Consider the following 19,366-nt stretch of genomic DNA (forward strand, 5'->3'; position numbering starts at 1 on the left):
TGCCTCTTTTGGGAAGGTGACAAAGCTCCTACTAGGTAGCAGAACATCTATGATAAGACATGTAAAATGGATTCATATATTGGCTTAAAAAAGCTTAATTACTGCACTGTAAGGCCAACTTAGAATCCCCACTTGCTCTCCAAACAGCTGATTAGAGTTTAATCCTCAGAAGTCAGTCCATGATTTTTTATTATTCTCATCTCAATTAGATGACACATTCAACATGCATTGGACCGCAGTGTAATTGTAAGACTTGAGAGGCGTTGAGAATAATGCCATTGTTAAGGTTTCAGCAATGCCTGTGGCATGGCCAGTGGAACAGAAAGTAGTCTAAGAATCAATTATAGTGGTATGATTAGCATGGTTTTGTCTCCCAGTCCCACAGAGCTTCAGAAAACTAGCTCAATTACCCTCCACCCAGAGGTGGCAGAGTCTTTTGATTTGCCTTGCCTTTTAAATATCTACTGTAATTCTAATATGTCTCATTATGGACCGCTGCCTCAGTACTGGCCAGCAAACACTTAAACACTGAGAAAGATCACAGGAATGCCCAAAATACTCAGCCTTAATGTTCTATGTGCAATCACGATTAATTCAAATACATGTGTGCTGAAAAACACAAATCATTCCAACATCCAGCATATGATTATTACTCTAACAATAAAGCAGTTGTACCATTGCATTCAGTTGATCCTCAACACTGAGAAACATAGATAAAATATTTATAGTAAAATATGAGTGTTCATTGTTACTACGCAAAGAATAGATACATCAAAAGAAAGGTTTAAGGAGTGGTCACAGAAGATTCTGGATTCTCTTTTATTATGTTTACAGTGACAGGTAGCGCAAAGTAATACACAACAAAATAAGAAGATGAATGAGAGGAAAAAGGAAGAGGAGAAAAAAGGAGAAGGGCATGCTGTGCCAATTAAATGCTCCTGGAAAATATCTTAATAATGAACATCAGAGTAAAGTTTCACATTCATTTAAACAGTTGGCATGCTCAAATATAATGTGCATTACGCATGAAAAGAGAAAGAGGGAATGGAGATCATATTGAAAAGTATTAATTTATCAGTTTATTGGTTTTGCAGTTAAGTACAGTGTATTTCATTTGAGGATTTGGCAGTTATCTCCACTGTGGTTTTGTGCTTAAAAGATGTAAAAGCCCTTGTCTGAAAAAATCATCTGACTCGCTTTTTTAAAAATTACTCTCCTCTGGAAAAAAGTCTTGAATGAATTATTGCAGTCCATTTATGTTGTTAATTCAGGGGATAAATGGTGTTGGATGCCTGAATATCTAAGTTGTCAGAAATTTGGCGGATTGTTGAGACACATGTTCGCTTCTGGAATCACTGCAGCAAAATCAAACTTTGACATCTGTTTCATATTAAGACTCTGGTTTTAAAAGCTTTCAACTAGTCCACTAAATGTAATGCAATTTTTCCAGAGCCTGTGTTCTCAATGCGACTCCTACAGCTAAGGATGTAATGGTGTGTGGTTTGAAATATAATGTTGGCTCCCTGGAACAGTTGTCATCTGGTTTCTTGTGACTCGCTCTCCCATCATAGGCCTCAAGTATAGGTATGATTATGAGTGAACATGCAGAAAGTGAGATGTGGAAGGGAAATGAAAGTCGTTAGCTGCAGATTTTACCTCTGCAAAACAGACTCAGTTTGGGCCGAGGTTTTTTTTTGTCACTGGAAAACTGTCATGAACATATTTACAAACATTGTTCTGTTAAATTTCAAGTTGCTGTATAATTCACAAAAAAAAAAAAAAAATCACAATTTTTCTTAAGAATATTCAAATAGACCTCCAAAAACTCTGCTACTCATGGCCTGGAAGTCCCAACCACCTTCTCACCTAGATCACAAGATGACTCCAATGAGTTGTCTGCATCTAGAAAAGACTAGATACACACGACAAAGCAAGGATGAGAAATTTCACTTGACGCCCATTCATTTCTCTCTTCTCTCTCCGCAAGGGTGAGCTCATTCTTTAACTCATATCACCTTCGCCATTTTTTCAGTTAGTTGATGAATGTATTTATTCATTTGGAAGTTTTGTTTTGCATTAAGTGTGTGTACTTTTTCTGTTGTGGTAGTGTCTAATTCAGTTGTTGCTGGGAGGTTCGATGTTAAATCTTTGGTAACTCTTGTTATATCTTTTTCTTCTTATTCCTTTGAAAACAATAAAAACAAAGTATGGAGAAAAAAAAGGATGTTCAAAAAGACAATCAGATAGGACAGCTGTCTTGCTTGCTGTTGACACATTGATTAAAGAAACTCTTAGACACAATATATATATGTGTGTGTATATATATATATATGCTGCAGTGGAAACTGTGTGCTGTAATGCATGTCACAGAACCACACAGCAGCATATGTTGCCTATCTGACGCAGTGGGTATCAGAGCAGAGGGTTAGCACTGTATAAACCCTGTAGTTAGAAGAGAAGAAGCATAAACCATGAGCTTGTGTTCCACTCAACCACAGGATTTACTCTGACAAAGTATACCGTCAAAGAGTGACGTTAACATTGGGAAAGCAAAGGATGGTGGTGGATGGAAGCACTCAGCAGGAATCAGATTTCGGACATGAATGTCTCCTGAAATAACTGAAACTCAATGTCAAACTTACCAGACGACACTAGTTCTTTAAAGATTTGGGTTGTTAAGTGTTTCACAGGGTAGACGATATTTACCCATACCAAGGCAAATTTCAGATGCAGCATTAGTGACTTCTTCCAGTACAACAGAGGGGTACATTTTTACGTGCTGTAAACGTTACAATAAACAGAGGCATATGTCCCTTACATAGTCTAAATCACAAGTTAGACCGGTTTACGCCATGTCTACACAGGAGACGTTTGAGCCACGTTTTTCAGTCATCCGTGTCATGTACATGAGAGAACCGTTATACCCGTTTTAATTAATCCAGCTGTCTACACAGGCTGCGTAACAACTCACTTTTTTACTCATGCTATACAAACGTAACCACAACCTCAGTCGCTTCATGTTTATTTTCTTCCATATTAAATATATAAATACAAGGATTGTGTGTTGGGCTCTATGCACTGCGAAAATGCAGGCACCCTACACTCAAAACCCTCCACTTAGGACATTAGAGGTGACAGTTTTTTTTTTTTTTTTTACAAAGATGGCGGAAGAAGTTGGTTAAATTTGTAATAACATTTTTTTCTCTCACATCAGCCCTTCTGAGTGGAGCTCTTCTAAAATGGTCATAAAAGTATCTATAGAGATAAAAAAAAAAAAAAAAAATAGTTGTAAAAATGGTCTTTATAAATAGACATAAATATCAATAGAATAATTTGTCTTATAAATTACTTTAAAGATTCTCCATAATTGCACAGAATAATCGAATTGCACTTGAGGACCTGTTTGGGTGGTGGTTCAGGTTGGTGGGGGGATGGAGGTGAGGGGTGTCATTAATGCAGTAGCTTGCTCACGGCTAGAGGAAAAAAGTTGTTTCTCAGCTCGTTTGTCCGAGTGCGGATAGTTCTGAGCCTGTCTGAGGAGAGGGTGGTGAACAGGGACTGTCCAGGATGTGTGGGGTCTCTCAAAATGTTAGTGGCTCGTTTGTGAAGGCGGCTCGAGCTGATGTCACTCAGGTTTAGAAGTGGGGAGCTGACAATTCACAAAGTTGAAATCGGGGGGGATGCAGGTCTTGATGTAATTTAGCACCAGTCTCTCAAAGTACTTCATGAGTCTCGGCGGGAAAGCAACCCACCGATAGTCATTCAGGCATGTAACTGCTGAGGTCTTGGGTACAGGGATGATTGTGGCTGTTTTCAGACAGGTGGGGACCATGGTGTGATGTAGTGACTAGTTAAAAGTGTTTGTAAACATTGCAGCAAGCTGGTCAGCACATGCTTTCTTTACACGGCCTGGAACATCATCAGGAGCCCGCTTGACCTGGTAGTGAGAGTGAGTGGCTGGTCGTTCTCTGGTGAGGTGACTATTATTGCAGGTTCCTTGCTGGAGCTGTCCTCAAAGCACGCAAAGAATGTATTGAGTTTACCTGGGAACGAAGTGTATGATGGGAGGGGGGTGTGTGGCTTTGTTTATAGTTAGTGATGTTCCTGATTCCTTGCCACATGGTTCGGGAGTGCTGCATCCTGGGCTCTGAACAGCGTTCACACACTGGCTGGGGAACACTTTGATTTGCTTTTTTTCTTTAAAATTAAGATACTGGCATCCTCTAATGTTTATGGAAGGACAGCATCTTGTGTTGCTTTCAGGTTTCTGTTTGTCTGGTATTTTTTGCTGACACAGTTTGGGTTTTAACAAAGGTACAGAGTAACCACAGGTTTTCAAATCCTGTTGCATGTGCCTCTGTTCTCTGGTTTTAGCCTCAATGTTTGATATTTTCAAGTCACGCCCAAATTTTTTGCTCAAGTGGATAGTTATAGTCCAAAAGGAAAAGCTGGTCTGTGTGTGTGGGTTTTCTGTACACCTCAATTTCAAGGTTCCCTCCTCTTCTTTCAGGGAGACTGCACAGTCCACGAATGTCAAATTTGCTGCTGTGCGTCTCCCCTTGTGTTAAATTTATGCTATTTTCCAATGAGCTTATGTGTTAAAAGAAAGCAATAACCTCACATATTTGATTGACATTCATATGTTATCAACATATTTAAACCAGTGGCTTGAAGTCTCTCTCTCCACTTCATCTATTCATAAATTAGCTAGGATAAGAGACACAGGTGAACCCATGGCTCGCTTGGTCCAGTAGTAGCAGTGGTCTGCAAGCTACAGGTGTTAAACATGTAATACATAAACATGTACAGACTTCCCCGGGGTGACGGCAATGTTACAAGTTAAGATTGATTACTTTCTGTTTCTCTAGTGACTGTAAAGAATCAATAAAAAGCTGTTGGTACGCATGGGTTAGATCCCCTTTCAGGTATTTATGCTATGTGTGTTAGCGTCAGCAAAGAGTTCACATAATCAATTTTGGTATTCTTCTGTGTTTGATACCACTGTGCATCTCAACTAGTCTGTCAGTAGGATGGTTATGTTCATGTCATTAGTGAGTGAAAGTCCAGGGGCTATCTTCTCTTACGTTTCTTCTTATGTTTAAGATTTGATGCAGTTGGTTTGACCTGCCAAATATTATTTATAAAGTCAGACTACACAAGTTGTTGTATCTCTGCATTGGAGTGTTGCTTTTTCCAGAAGGCCAAATCTGTGGAGGTGCTCACCATGTTTTATCAGAGTGCGAAGTAAAAGTTTTATGCACTAATCTCAGCCCTGGTACACCGCCCGCCCAACACATTCTTCACCGTCTTGTCCTCCTCCCAGTGAGATAATAATCTTGATAATTATCATGTAAAAAATTCATGTAACTCTTTAAAAGAGTAAAAATAAATAAAAGTATCTGATCGGCATTTGAATCAACTATAATCTGCAAAATCACTCTATTAAGCTACAGCAATTGGTTTATGTAGCTGACATGTGTAGGGCCAAGACAAGGGGGGGAAAACACACACACACAATTTGTTGGAAACATAAAACAGAGCAACCATGAGAAGAATCAGATGTCCATTAGCGATTGGGTTTTTTTGCAATAAATTTTTGAGTGAGATTGGCCAAGCCACAGCCAATACCGATCACCTTGGTCATGCATTGCAGATGGCGAACGTTATATCAATCTCACACATTTTGTGAAAGTTCCACATGGTCGACATGTAGTTTTTGTTTTGGTGGCCTGTCGCGTACACTATACAGCACACAGTGCTTCCCTCAGGCACTGACAAAAGAGTATCAACCACAGGTGATCGGTTGTAAGGCAAGTGACTAGAAGCATTAATTCTGATCACATATTTTTAATGAAAATCTGCTGATCAATCGGGCATGGGGTTAGGAAATCATTGTGAAAAGACCTGACTTCTAAACAGAGACACTTGTTACAATAGTAATAATGCAATAATAAAATATGCAGGTGAGCTTAGCAAAAGATACCATCTCACCAAGTACACAGAAGGCCAAAGTCTGCAGTACCAAACAGATACCACTTGCACTAACAGCCAAACTCAGACACTCTTTTGGCAAAGTTAGTTAGTTTGTTAAAACAAAGTGCAGATTGATTTCTGCATCAACATACAACAACTTTGAAAAAGTGAAGATAAAACCAATGGCTGCCCAGACTTAATTACTGATCGCAGTCAAAGAATGTAGTCTGTACTTTTGAAATTATGTAGCCTGTGCTCTAAATGGACAGTAACATAGAGAATGTCCTGATGACTGCCACGACTTGTTCATACAAAGCTTTAGTTTCTTATAAATGTTAAAACTAGAATGGAGGTGTTCACCTGGCCAGCTCAAGACTTTAAAGTCGTTGTTACTAGAGCCCAACCGATTTATCAGTTGGCCTATTTCATCTTCCGATATTGGCCTATCACAGATATATCGGTATCGACGCATATATTCTCCAATATGTGTTGATATGAATATTTTTATTAAGAAGCAATAATGCAGTGGAAATGCTCGGGTCAAATCACGTTATATTGGCAGCATTTTATGTATATTTGATCCTTTGTTTTCATTCAAGTAAAATATATACATATATATATAATATATACATATTTGTTCTTATGCTTTTTGTTTATAGTTATCTATGTTTAGAGTTATTTCATTAAATTCCCAGTGAAATTTTCCGTTTTAGTGCACTGATGTCATTTTGGACAATAAAGTTTATTGTAAAACTGTAAAATATTCTGCTTTCATTACATATCTTTTTCACAAATATATATATATATATATATATATATATATATCAGCATGCAACATGCGCGTCTTGTTACAAACCTGTAACGTATCAAACAGACATAGAAAGTAAAGTAGCATGCTATGATTCTTAAATGCTGCAAACCTACAAGTACAAAACTACTAATGACCAGGAGATTTTCTTCTGAATTGGTACCGTATTTATGTTTTACTGTAAAGTTGAAAATTACTGATGAATCCTGTGGAGTACACATTTTCCCCCTAGGCTTTTTCTTTTAGTGAAACACAGAGGGAGGATTGCAGTGACTCAACATTTCGTCGTATCAATAAGGGCCTCTCTCTTTTCTCTGTCTGGTGTCACTAGCGGTGACTCTGAGTGGCTCCCCAGCCAAAGACCTGCTTTATCAAGCAGCCAATTTAACAAGACAGCTCCTTTCATGCTTGTTGGCTTCTCCAGTGGTAATGGATTTCCTCAATGAGTGTCTCTCTTTCTCCAGGTTTCACACTTTTCTCTCTGTACTGCTGGGCCCCACTCCAGATCAGATCTTTTGCCATTGACTTTGATTTCTTAAGGTAAGTGATCCATCGCTCCAGGCCTGACCAGCATTGCCTGAAATCTGGCCTCACTTTGGCTCGTCATGCCTGATATTGTACACTCTAATGCAAAGTGAAGTAGCACGTCTAAATAGCCTGTCACTCCACCCCTTACCTCCCATCCCACCAACCTATGCCCACCCCACATCCAAGTCTCTCTTGTTACCTTTGCTTTCTAGGCTACCCAGCTGGGACTCATTTCCAGTGAGTGTGAGTGTGAGTGTGTGTGCGTGCGTATGTGTACGTGTGATGAGCGCGCTGGGCTGGGGTGTAAACGATACAGTGATATTAAGGGACACTGAACAAGTAGATGACATTTTGGTCACATTAATGAAGACTGGCACTTTAGACAGGGAGGAGGGAGAATGAGCAACTGAACCTGTTCAGTGTCCACCGTACAGTACATGATGTCATTCACTCAAGTTCCGCCATTCATTTAAATCATACAACTTGAAAACCCATTGGTAGTTTTTTCATGATGAATTCCATTTGCTTCTTTGTTTCTGGCTCTTAACTAATATCCCACATCAGTGTTTGGTTTCCTGCCCAAATTTGGATTGTTTTCAGAGCCTCCATTCCCCTTGTTAGGAAATGCAACCCAAGATGTGTGAAAACAGTGTGTATATTGTTGTCTAATTGGCCAGGACTGTTACTCATCATGGGCCTCGGGCACATGCTGCTAGGGTGTGTGTTTCTCAACAGGAAAGAATAAGCTCAGGCTCAAATCATAGGAAACACAACCGATCTGGTTCTTGAAGACTCAGTGGCCTGTGATATGATCTTTTTAAACCGAATCACTGCTGGCTACGTCACAAACAAGCCAATTAACAAATGTTTTATTTTTACAAAAACAGACAATAAATCTGGAAGAAGAACCTAAACTAACAATGGCATGTGTAATCTGTAAAATCAGCAGTGTAAGTGAGTGCATGAGTGAAGAACTGTGTGAATTCCATGTTGTATGGTGCAGCAACAGAAACAACACAAGGCAAATGCCAACCAAACCAAACGGGTGTCTCAAGGAAGAGAGAGAGAGAGAGAGAGAGAACCAGAACTGAGCTCCAACATGGTTTTAAAAGCATGAGCACACAGGGCCCAGGTGTGCTGATGAGCCCAGGTACTGACAGCCCTGCCACGCCCACCTCTGGTATCTGTAAAGGAAGCAGCCACACACAGGTACACAGGTGGAGAGGGTTGTCACAGCTGCCTTACAGGCCAACAGATGCCTTTGCTCATACTGTAATCAAAGCCAAAAGCAGAGAGACAATGTATGAAATAATGGCATTTTAGTACATTACTTTTCTTCATCTATGTTTGTGTCGATTCATGGTACAGACATTTTTGTTTTAAGTGCTGATGTACAGTATGTGTGTTGATGTTTGGTCTTGAGATCTACTCAATGGCTAAGCCTGTGAAATCATCAGCTGTACTTATGCTAGCAGAGACGTTATAAGAGAGAGAAAAAACACTTAAAGAATCCGGAATAGAAAAGTGTGTAACGCGTAAGACGGCAGATGTATGACACATGTCCCACCCCTTCCCCCAATAAGCCAATCATTTGTTTTAGAACAGCCGAATGGGAAGTGTATCAAGCCAATCGTACTGTTGCACTGATGTAAGCAAAACCTTGTATGTGCATAGTTGAAGTAAAACCAGTGGGGAAAAAAAGACCTTTTAAACCTTATTTAAGGGCAAAGTCACCAAACTTTTGAAGCGTTTTTTTTTTTTTTTTTTTTTTTTTTATCAGATTTGACACGTGATTCTATACATGTAGTTTTTATTGCCCTGTGACCATTGAAAATTAAGTTACGGCTCTCTCCCCATTCATTAAGGTAGGAGTCTTGGCTTGTTAGTCCAAATTAACTGCCCAGGGGAGTTGCCAAGATGGCTGCCGAGTGGCGAGACCTGCCTGTTGATGGTATGAAATTAAAACCAAAATTCTTAAAAAGCAAACGTGCAGGTCTGAGCGATATGGCCAAAAATATTATAACAATTTTTTTCACATTGATTGATATTGATTTTTTTTTTTATTATTTATGTACATTCAATACCATTAATGAGGAAAGAATGAATTCAACATGTTTGTTAGACTTCAGAGATACACAGTGTGTTTTTTACATTCTGTAACACTGAATGTAAACCTTTCAATTTAAAGTTCAAAAACTATACTTAGTTTAGGATTGAATTCTAAACATATTAAATATGTTTGTTACGGTTTGTTTATATGTAAACATATATTTGTTCTTTTGTTTTAATCAGTAACTCAATACTCTCCACACTGAATGGCTGCATTACTTTAATACAGCAAAAGTAAGCAGTAAAAGCTAAAAGTAAGTTTCTTGTTTTGTGATGGATTGCCTACCTCTTTCATATTTCATGTCTCTGTAGGTTTATTTTTATAGTGAAGTAAATTGAAACTTATGTCTGGCCAGAAAAACTATTCAGAAATGATCCAGAGGACTTGTACAGTAAGAAAGAGTGAACAAGCCAAGAGATCTGTTCAGATAGTTGTCATTATCTACTGTAACTTTGCATTCACCTTCACAGTGTCTCCTGTGTATGTTCTTGATTTTGAGAGATTGGTTTTGGCAACGCCTCTTGTGGACCGGGGTGAGTGGCATCAGGTACGTTCAACCTGCAGTCTATGACCACTGACCCTTTAATCGTCTTGGCTCACTTAAGCTGCTGGTGGATCCCCCAGTAGATTTGTTTTTAATGCGCTGTGATTTTTTTCTCTTCCTCCAAAGCCCCCCTTTTTATCTTCTCCCTGCTGTGTGGCTGAAACCCCAATGAAGCCATGGCAAGCCTCAAATCCCTCACATCAGGACAAGCAGGAAAATTCAGCTCAATCATATCCTGAAAACGTATTAACCACTGAATTGATAAAGGAAACTATTGTTTGTATGTGCACCAACTGTTAAAAATACGTTTATGTGATACTTACTCCCTTTGATTGCTTTGTGGTTAAGTGGTGAAAAATACATGTGCTATATCTGCGCATATAACTTTAAAGCCATCAGCTTATTGGTTTTGGCCATAAAGTATATGGATCTTTTCAAAAGAAAATGTTTCATCATAATTTACTTCAACACAGCATCTCACTGCTGTGAAACCTGCACAACTGTTTTGATTGACTGCAACTGACTGATGTAATTCAAGTTTCCAAAGAACTAAGATTGGTCTTCAAACCCCATGCAACTTGGCAGCGTGTCACACTTACTGACCTCTAATCTAAACCTCTTTACTGAGAATCCAAGGAAGTCAAATAAAATTACTTCAGAGTTGAAAAAAGATAACACATTCAGCGCAACAATTAAAATCTACAATAACCCAGTATTTTATTGCAAAGGTATACACCGTTCACAGAGAGTACATCTGAAAACAATTACATTAGATAATATAATTAGGTTGAAAATATTTATCTTCCAAAATTGGGTATTTATCTATTATCAGTGTTGACAATACAATGAGGGATGCGGATGAGTTTCTAAAGTTGACTTGTTAGCCAATTTAAACATTCTACTACAGCATTTCATAATTAACATTTTACAGTTTCCATAGAGCAGCCAGACTTATTGTTCCAGCTTATTGCAAATGTTACTGAGTTATACTTAAGGATTTCAGTAGAACAAAAATTCTGTGATACTTGTCTGGACTCTAAATAGATGCCTACAACTCCCCATTTCCCAGAAGTTTTTTCCCCCTATTTTTATTGGTTCACCAATCAAACTCTATTTTTGATCAATTTACTTGAGAGTTGGCATGTACTATAGCATGCTGCTCTTGTAAATCCCTGTATAGAGAGAATTGTGTCATTCCCTTGAGCGCTCTGATTTGTGCTAAAGAACACTGACTTCATTTTTTTTAATTATGCCTGTTGAAAAAAAAAACATGTATATTGCAGAGCACCACACCTGCATTTGAGAGGGGAGCTGAGATTTTGAGGGAAAGGCAGGACAAAAAGAGGTATTGTTGTAGGGTGTAGGTCAGTGCTGCTAGGCTGCTGCTCCCGAGAACATTCCATGGTGTCACATAATACTGTCAGTTTCCTGTTGAAAGTGCCAGCCCAAAAAGATTGAGTGTGCTTGCAAAGTCAGAGAAGTGTATGTGTGTGCGTCCGTCTGCACTTTACATGTTAGTATGTACATGTGTGTACCTCTGCTTTTTTTTTTCTGGCTTCTCTCTCTACAAGATTTCTCTTCTACAACTTTTGACTTGTAGTGTATATACAGCACTAACAGATCTTGTATAATGCCTGCATTTTTACAGCTGTCGTGTACATAATTCAACACTCATGACGTTCTGTCTAGATTGGAAAAGAAACATTATTTGGAACATGACCCACCACTCTGTCTTTGTTAACTGCCTTTTTCTCACCATCCTGATATATACATTATATAGATAGAGGGTGTGTACGTCATCAATCATTGCATTAACTTTCAAGGCTTCATTTACTGCCATTGTTGCAGGAAAGCTGTAAGTTAACCAATTTCTTAATCCCTGAAAAAAGGCCCGTTTCCTATTAAATTTACATGATATTTCAGTCTTTGGTGACCAAACGTTTTTGTATTTTTTTACTTTGCAGTTTAATGCTTTCCTTTGTACCATTTAAGGTTATTCACTGGACTTGAGCTGCTTAAATTTCAATAAAAACTGGAAACATTGGGGTGTTCTAAAACTTTACACCGGTAGTGTATATTGCTTCAGAAATAGAGAAAAAGAGAAGTATTTTCCTCTGCTGTGAATTACCAAAAATGTCCATTTATGTGTCAGGACATTTGGAACAAAGTATGATACATCTCCTGTGCAGGGAAGTAGGTCTGCACTTAAAACTTTTTATAGGGTGCTCTATAATATGCATGAACACAGTCATGTGTAAAAGACACAGCCAAAGAAATAACTCACCTGCCCTCTACTTGGAATTGTAAAAAGAATTGCTCCCTCTGGACGCCACCAATAGAAAAGCCTGGGACAGAGCCTTCAATTGGTTTTGCTTGATGCGTAGGTTAATACAGAACTGTATGCTGAATCAAGAAAGGTGCCAATATAAAACACACAATACAAATCATAATGTTGTCTATGATATGCCACAGCCACTGGCAACAACACAAAAAAGTATTGATATATGAAACAATATTTTAATAGGTTTTTAGGTCAAGTTTTTTCTATTTTATAATGATAAAATGCTAACTTTCTGTTATTGTTCACGCTGTTTCAGGCATTGTTCATCATTCAGATATATAGGAAAAATCACATGCATTTTAAAGCATCATTTGTCTTTGTTGCAACAGTAAGAAGAAATATAAACAATGACCAAATCCAAAAGTTCAGTTCACATTACAAATTATCTGCATATTTTACTCTGCAAAAAAGAAACAAGTACAATAAACCAATTAGAGAACGCCTACACCTACATCTGTTTTTCAACCTAATCATTTTCCCACACACACACACACACACACACACACACACACACACAACACACACACACACACACACACACACACACACACACACACACACACACACACACACACACACACACACACACACACACACACACACACACACACACACACACACAAAATCTGCAGTGTAGTCAGTATGGGGAAAACACCCTTAAACATTATGCCAGTGAAAATGTGTAAATTAGACTTGGCCCTGTGCAGCTTTGGAGCGCAGTACGCAGGCTGTGGAGACATTATCAAGGAAGGGGAGTGATTTAGAGGAGAGGCAGCCCAACACCACGGAAGGAAAATAAACTAAAATAATAGATCTCAAGGATGTAATTAAGAGAATTGTGATTCAACAATGAGGTAACTATAAAGTCGTTCAGGCACAACAGCCAGCTAAAAGTCACATTTAAATGTGTAATGACATCATTTATGTTAAATAGAGTTTTCCCTCTTTGGCTCAAGTCTAATGGCTCACCTGCAATATATGAAGGTGACATAAAACAGTCCCATATATAAACCTAGGAATGGACAAAACTATAATTAAAGATTTTAGACTTTATAATTCATAGATAATTATAGGTAGGCCTATATTTGTGCAAAGTAAAATTTATTCATGATAAATCGTAGGAAAAAAAAAATCAGACTACAAATGTACAAATAATTTTATTTATTTACTTAATTAGTAGATATTTAGTCTGGTTATAAATTTTAAATATCTCCAACCAACTGTGTTAAAAACAATCAGTTGAGGGGAAAACTAGCACCACAAATTCAATATTTTGTAACCTGGTGCGAGTAACGGTTCAGCTAACATGTTAAGAATTTCACCAGGGACAGTAGAGGTCCAAGTAGGATATGCATCCGTTCATAAATCACAAAAGAGCAGACCAGTCACTTCATAACAAATCATAACACTGTCCCTAAGCGTGCCACGGGTAAATAAGGGGTGCGCCAAGCAACAAACATTTATTTTCTTGTTCGTCTGCTTCAGAATTTAATTAGCCTTTTTTTTTTTAACCTGTGAACCCAAAGCTTCACCTCGGCTGTACACAGACGCAGAATTCATTAAGCTGTTTTCTGCCCTCAGATTTTCACACCACGGCTTTGAACATCTGCACCCTGTCATGTATCATCCCATTCATTTCTACTTAATTTGATCCTAATAAGTGCCTACATGAGGAGCCAGATGTTGCTGCTTCGACTGTGGCACTGAAAGTTTTGTTTGAGGGGAGTTGTGCTCGGTGCCTGGTGGGCAGGGAGGTGCATCCAGTGCAGGCATAGACTGTTTGAAATCACTCATTAATATGTAGAATAGTTTTGTGATTTCTTATTTTCTAGATATTAGTTTTTACTTGTCAGTGCACACAGAAATCCATCAACATTTGACAAGGTCCCTGGGGGTAAGCCTGAGAACTTGCTTTTCATTTTCATTAATTCCAAAAGACCTGTTTACAAGAAAATCATCAAACACATTTTTGTATCAGCCAAGTAAGACCCAGTTAAAAAGACATAACTTCAGTGTTTCCTTTTTTGAAGCAAAAGTTTAAAATAATGGAATATAATTTCTTTTTCAGATGGATCAGTGGCATCTCGGGTGAATCAACGTGTGTGAGATGATGTTCAGTGGGCAGGATGCTGAGCGTAGGTCTGATTATGTTCTGTGGATGGAGAACCCCTGTAAACTTGACTGCTAATCAGCACCATATGTCAGCCCCTGGCCCTCATTCTCATCTTGTCATTTCAAGTGGCTCCTAGACATGGCTCCTGACATGCCCTGGATTCAGCCGCAGCAACTAGCAGCCTGGCATGTGCTAATGAGAGAAGTGGTGGATGCCGAAGAGTTTCATGCACCACAGAGATGCACAGGAGGACGGCCAGATAAGCCAAAGGCTGAGCCATATGACCCTTTTGAGTGGGCCTCTTTACCTGTAGAGGGAGCGATGGTAGTGCTGCTTGCGCACCCATCAGACAGTGTGTGTGTGTGTGTGTGTGTGTGTGTGTGGTGTGTGTGTGTGTGTGTGTGTGTGTGTGTGTGTGTGTGTGTGTGTGTGACAACATGGAGAATATGCTTGGACTTGTGAAATGTCGATTGCTTGAATTGTGTAAAAGCCGATTGTCAAAGCTCTATTTTCTCCATACTTTTGTGTCTTTCTTCTGGCTAACCAATGAAGAAGTCTGTATCCTTGAGGATGTTTCTTTTCATAGGTAGGAAATTGTTCACATTTCTGAGCACAGGGTGGCCTTTCGAATTTCAATCGTACTCAATCACTTCTTTGGCAGTAACCTAATTCCAAAGCTGACGGTAAACAGGAAAGGGTCAACTTGACACTGACACAGAGCAGTGGAGCACTTCCATCAGCTGAGCATCAAATCAGGTCTATCTAAATAACTCCCTTGATTATAATTTCTATAGCCTTGGGGGTCATGGGGGTCAAACGTGTCGCCTTGCCGTGGATCATTATTACACGGGAGGAAAATTGAACTGGGATGCTTGAGAAGAGTATAGAGCTGAGAGGAGTCACCCAGCCTCCTGTCTAAGAAGGCATCTGCTCCTATTTAACCCCAGACTACAACAGCACTCTGAGTAATCAAAATGACCACTGTGCTTTACTTACTGCCTTGCAATGAAGGAGAACACATCACAGTCACACATGCAGGCAGCTATTCCCTCCAGACTGTTGTTGTTTGGAGCAAAATATTATAGTCTATAGGACTCCAACACTCCAATAACCTACAACAGTGCAATCTCAGCAGTCCTGACTGATGGCTCTGATAGAGCCTTCTGTCTACTCGCACCCACTCTGTTTGTACTGAGTCCCAGACCAGGGCCGGCTGCACTGTTGTCATTCGAAGTGACTGCAGCTTAGTGTATCTGTCAGCTGACTGGTTTCTCATTGTTTTACATGCTGACAGACTATGCCTGTGAGAGAGTGAGTGCAGACCCCTCAGGCAAACATCATGTCAGCTAGCTTTGTTCTACAGGATGCTGGGGCTCCCTCAGCTGCTGCTTGGCTCCTTCGCTAACTGGGGAAGTCAAGGAGATTAAATGGAACATCCTGAATCTCATACTTCCTAATGCTTTGTGACATCCACACTCTGCTGAGACTGTAGGCGCGCCTACACAAAGGAACAGTGACAAAACAAATAGTGCCTCACTGAAAGAGATTCTGTGCCACAAGACATGTGTAAATCATTTGCACTGATGTAGTCTGACAGAAGTGGGAATTTTCACAATGCTACCTTCAATAAATTATGGAGAGTGTTTTGAGTGGCATTAAGAGATTTAGTCTAACAAAAGCACTCAAAAAATGTGTTCTGAGAGCAGAGCTATGCAGAATGCTTTAAAACCAATTCAAAAACAATTCAATTGAAAATATTGCTTTTATATGATACATGGGCTTGTTTTTTTACATGGCATGTAATAGTTTATTAATGAAGCACTTGATACTGTTGTATGAATTATTGAAGACAAGACAGTAGTCCCAAGTCAGTCAGTCAGTCAGTCCAGTGAACCCAGGATTTCTGACATCAGGGAGCATGTCCCGAGAGAGGAGGTCCAAAGCTCAGCTTTGTTGGGGGCTGCAGTTGTAGATTTTAGTTAGCAAGTAATTAGGAATCAGAATATTCTTGAGAAGTAAGGTTGTTCTGGATTAAGCTGTGTCACTCATTTCCCAACACTGCACACCACCAAAAAAAATCCACACTGTAAGCCGACTACAGAAAATCTTGCACAAGTCCCTAAACAAAACTATAATGGAGACGTGTGTAGGAGGTTTGGGATATTGTGCTGGACACAAAGAAGGAAAAGGAGAGATGACAGTCAGATGCGGAAAATATAAATGTCTGAAACGGTCATTATTATTTCATACAAATGCCTTTTCTTTGCTTGAAAAATTTAAGCTGCAATGGCAGCACCAACGCTGCACATGTCAAAAGAAAGCCCAGGGACCGCAGATGATTTAAGTGGGAGAGGAGAGCATATGCAAAAACCACATGTGTAACAGCCATCAGTAAACAGTGAATATGTGGTAAACTTGGCAGAACACTGACATATTTTAGAGCGCAGCCAGTGTGTTAAATAAAGAGAGGGCCCAGCTAGCTCCTTTCTTATGTCAGGCTGAGGATGGGCCAAAGTGTGTGCACTGCTGTGAATATTATGAACCATAACAAGATGTCACAGAAACTTAACAGTGCTGGTCTGGGTCCTTTACAGGGTCAGTTATGACTTATTTTATTTACTTGTCAGTGTATTAAATGTTCTAGTGAGAAACACTAAATAAAACAAAATATAACTATAAGGAATGCTATCACAAAATAAATGGAAACTAGAAATAAAGGTCATGACCACTGAATTAATCATTGCCATCTTCAAAAAATTTATTCTGTCTGAGTAGTAAAGCTTCTCACAGGAGTGAGACTTTCATTTTATTCACAGAGCAGGCAGCTGTTAATTGTCCTCTTTACTGATCTTTTCATTTCATATTTCCCTGAGCTCTCGGGCAGACCAAACAATCAATCTATTACCAGCTTTGAGTGTGAACCATTAAAAAAAAAGTTTTTAAATGCTGAGCTTTCTACTTAACATATTGATCAGATCCCAGTTTACATATTGATCATAACCAGCTGAACTACAACTGGTAGTTTAATTCAAAGCACACACTTTAAATCATGCATTATGCTAATGACAGAATGATGTTTTTCTAAACAAGGAATTTCAACAAGCCTTAAAATTTCAGCGCTGAGGTTTGAAACGCCACTGCCTAATTAGACATACTTATTGGTGGACCAACGATGCAGCATCATTCGGTCAACAACCAATAAACAAATTTTCGTATATTGCTGTATTCTTTAGTCATTAGTTCACAGGCCATCTGTACATAGAAATAAACAAGAAACCTTCTTCTTGCCTGTGTAGGATTCTAACAGTGGTGGTGCCTTTGATCTGTGGTCCTTGATCTATTGGGCTCATGGTGTCATATCCCCCTGTGATGTGGTGGATTAATTAGGTGGAACGGGTATTTATCCCTTAAAATCATAATACTAATTTACCCAATGCAATGTGGTGTCTCTGTGGGTGGCAGCAGTGGGTCCAACTTCTATTAAAAACGCTTAGCCCTCACATCATCTGATGAGCTCCAACACTGAATGGATCGCAAATCAGTGGAGACATTCAGCACACAGAAATGCCAATTATTAACAAGAAGCAATTATATCAATATCAACAACAATGTTTTGATGCTTGTTCCAGAGCGTGTGCTGCACAAATGTTTATTTGTACTATTTAACAGTATCAGATAAATGGAGGCGGAAATGTCTTTCATAACCTCACTTTTCATTTTAACAGAAACATAATGAAGATTTCACTTTTTTGCAAGATTTTCACAAATTCAGTGATAGAGATTGAATACATGAGGGTGGGGAAGTGTGTCAGTAAAAAGTGAGAATATCAAGGAAAAAAGTGTGTGTGTATATATATATAGGTGTGAGAGACAGTGAGAGTAAGAAAAGGAAAAAGAGAGGGTAGTAGGTAGCAGTCTATTTGTCATTAGCAATCTACTAATAAAATGTAAAAGAATATATATGTAATGAAAAAATTAAATTGCTGCAACAACAAGGCAGCAGGTAAACAGAAAGACTGGCGAGAGAGACAGTGAGAGAGGGGGAAGAGAGAGAGAGAGAGAGAGAGAGAGAGAGAGAGAGAGAGAGAGCATCTGCAAACAAGACCTGCCAAACCTTACAATAAAATCTTTCCTTGGTTCTTTGTGTCCAAACCAAAGATAGTGTACATTGTCCATCCCTGTGTACAATTCTGGAGTGTAGGGCCCCTGGTTCCCCAGGCTGAATGCAGCCCGTTCTTGTGCTCTGGTCTGTGAATGCTATCTCAGAGCAGCAGTGCCCAAAATGCTGCCTATTCCCACACCCAGCAAACATCACCAGGGGATAAGGAAAACACAATTGATAGAAAGTGTATTCTTTTCCATAGGTTCCCAGCAGCATGTCGCTAACTGTTTCCGGTACCTTATCAAAGAACAAATGCCTTTGAAAACAGGGAAACAAAGCACTAGGCTGCATTGTTGCCTGCTTCTTGACAGGAATAATCTGGCTTTCTCATCACCCACCAAAGTAACCTCCACCTAACATTCTTGCTGACAGGGCCATGCAGGGAGCCAGCCACGTGCTATGTGCTGTTGTCGGTTAAAAAAACAACACTGGACAGGCAATAGACCCACAATTACCTCTACATAAACTGGCTTTCAACTTGGATTTGTGTTGTTTGAAAAGCTTCCCAATGCCCATAATACAAGCATAATATACGCATATTCTGTAACAATCACAAATAATGTACTGTGGAGAGGTGCAGCAGTACTTTATGAATCCCCTTAAACATGCTTTATCTAATGACCTTGTGATAGTTAATACAACTCTGAATCTCTTATCCTTCTTTCACACCAACAGTGTACACTACTATTTTCTTGCTTAGCCCCACAGTAGAGTACCATCTACTGGCTATCTGTGGTACTGGATACACAACCAGGAGTCTCAACTCAACAACTAGTGTACAATCAGA

At 39.2% G+C, this 19,366-nt stretch overlaps 1 long non-coding RNA gene across 1 annotated transcript in view; it reads right to left on the minus strand.

The window, feature by feature from the left end:
- Nucleotides 1–19,366, minus strand: part of LOC130165972 (uncharacterized) — a 166,376-nt gene that overhangs the window by 75,088 nt on the left and 71,922 nt on the right. The window lies entirely within an intron of this gene.

This window comes from Seriola aureovittata, chromosome 1 (assembly GCF_021018895.1).
Source record: "Seriola aureovittata isolate HTS-2021-v1 ecotype China chromosome 1, ASM2101889v1, whole genome shotgun sequence".
Lineage (NCBI taxonomy): Eukaryota > Metazoa > Chordata > Actinopteri > Carangiformes > Carangidae > Seriola > Seriola aureovittata.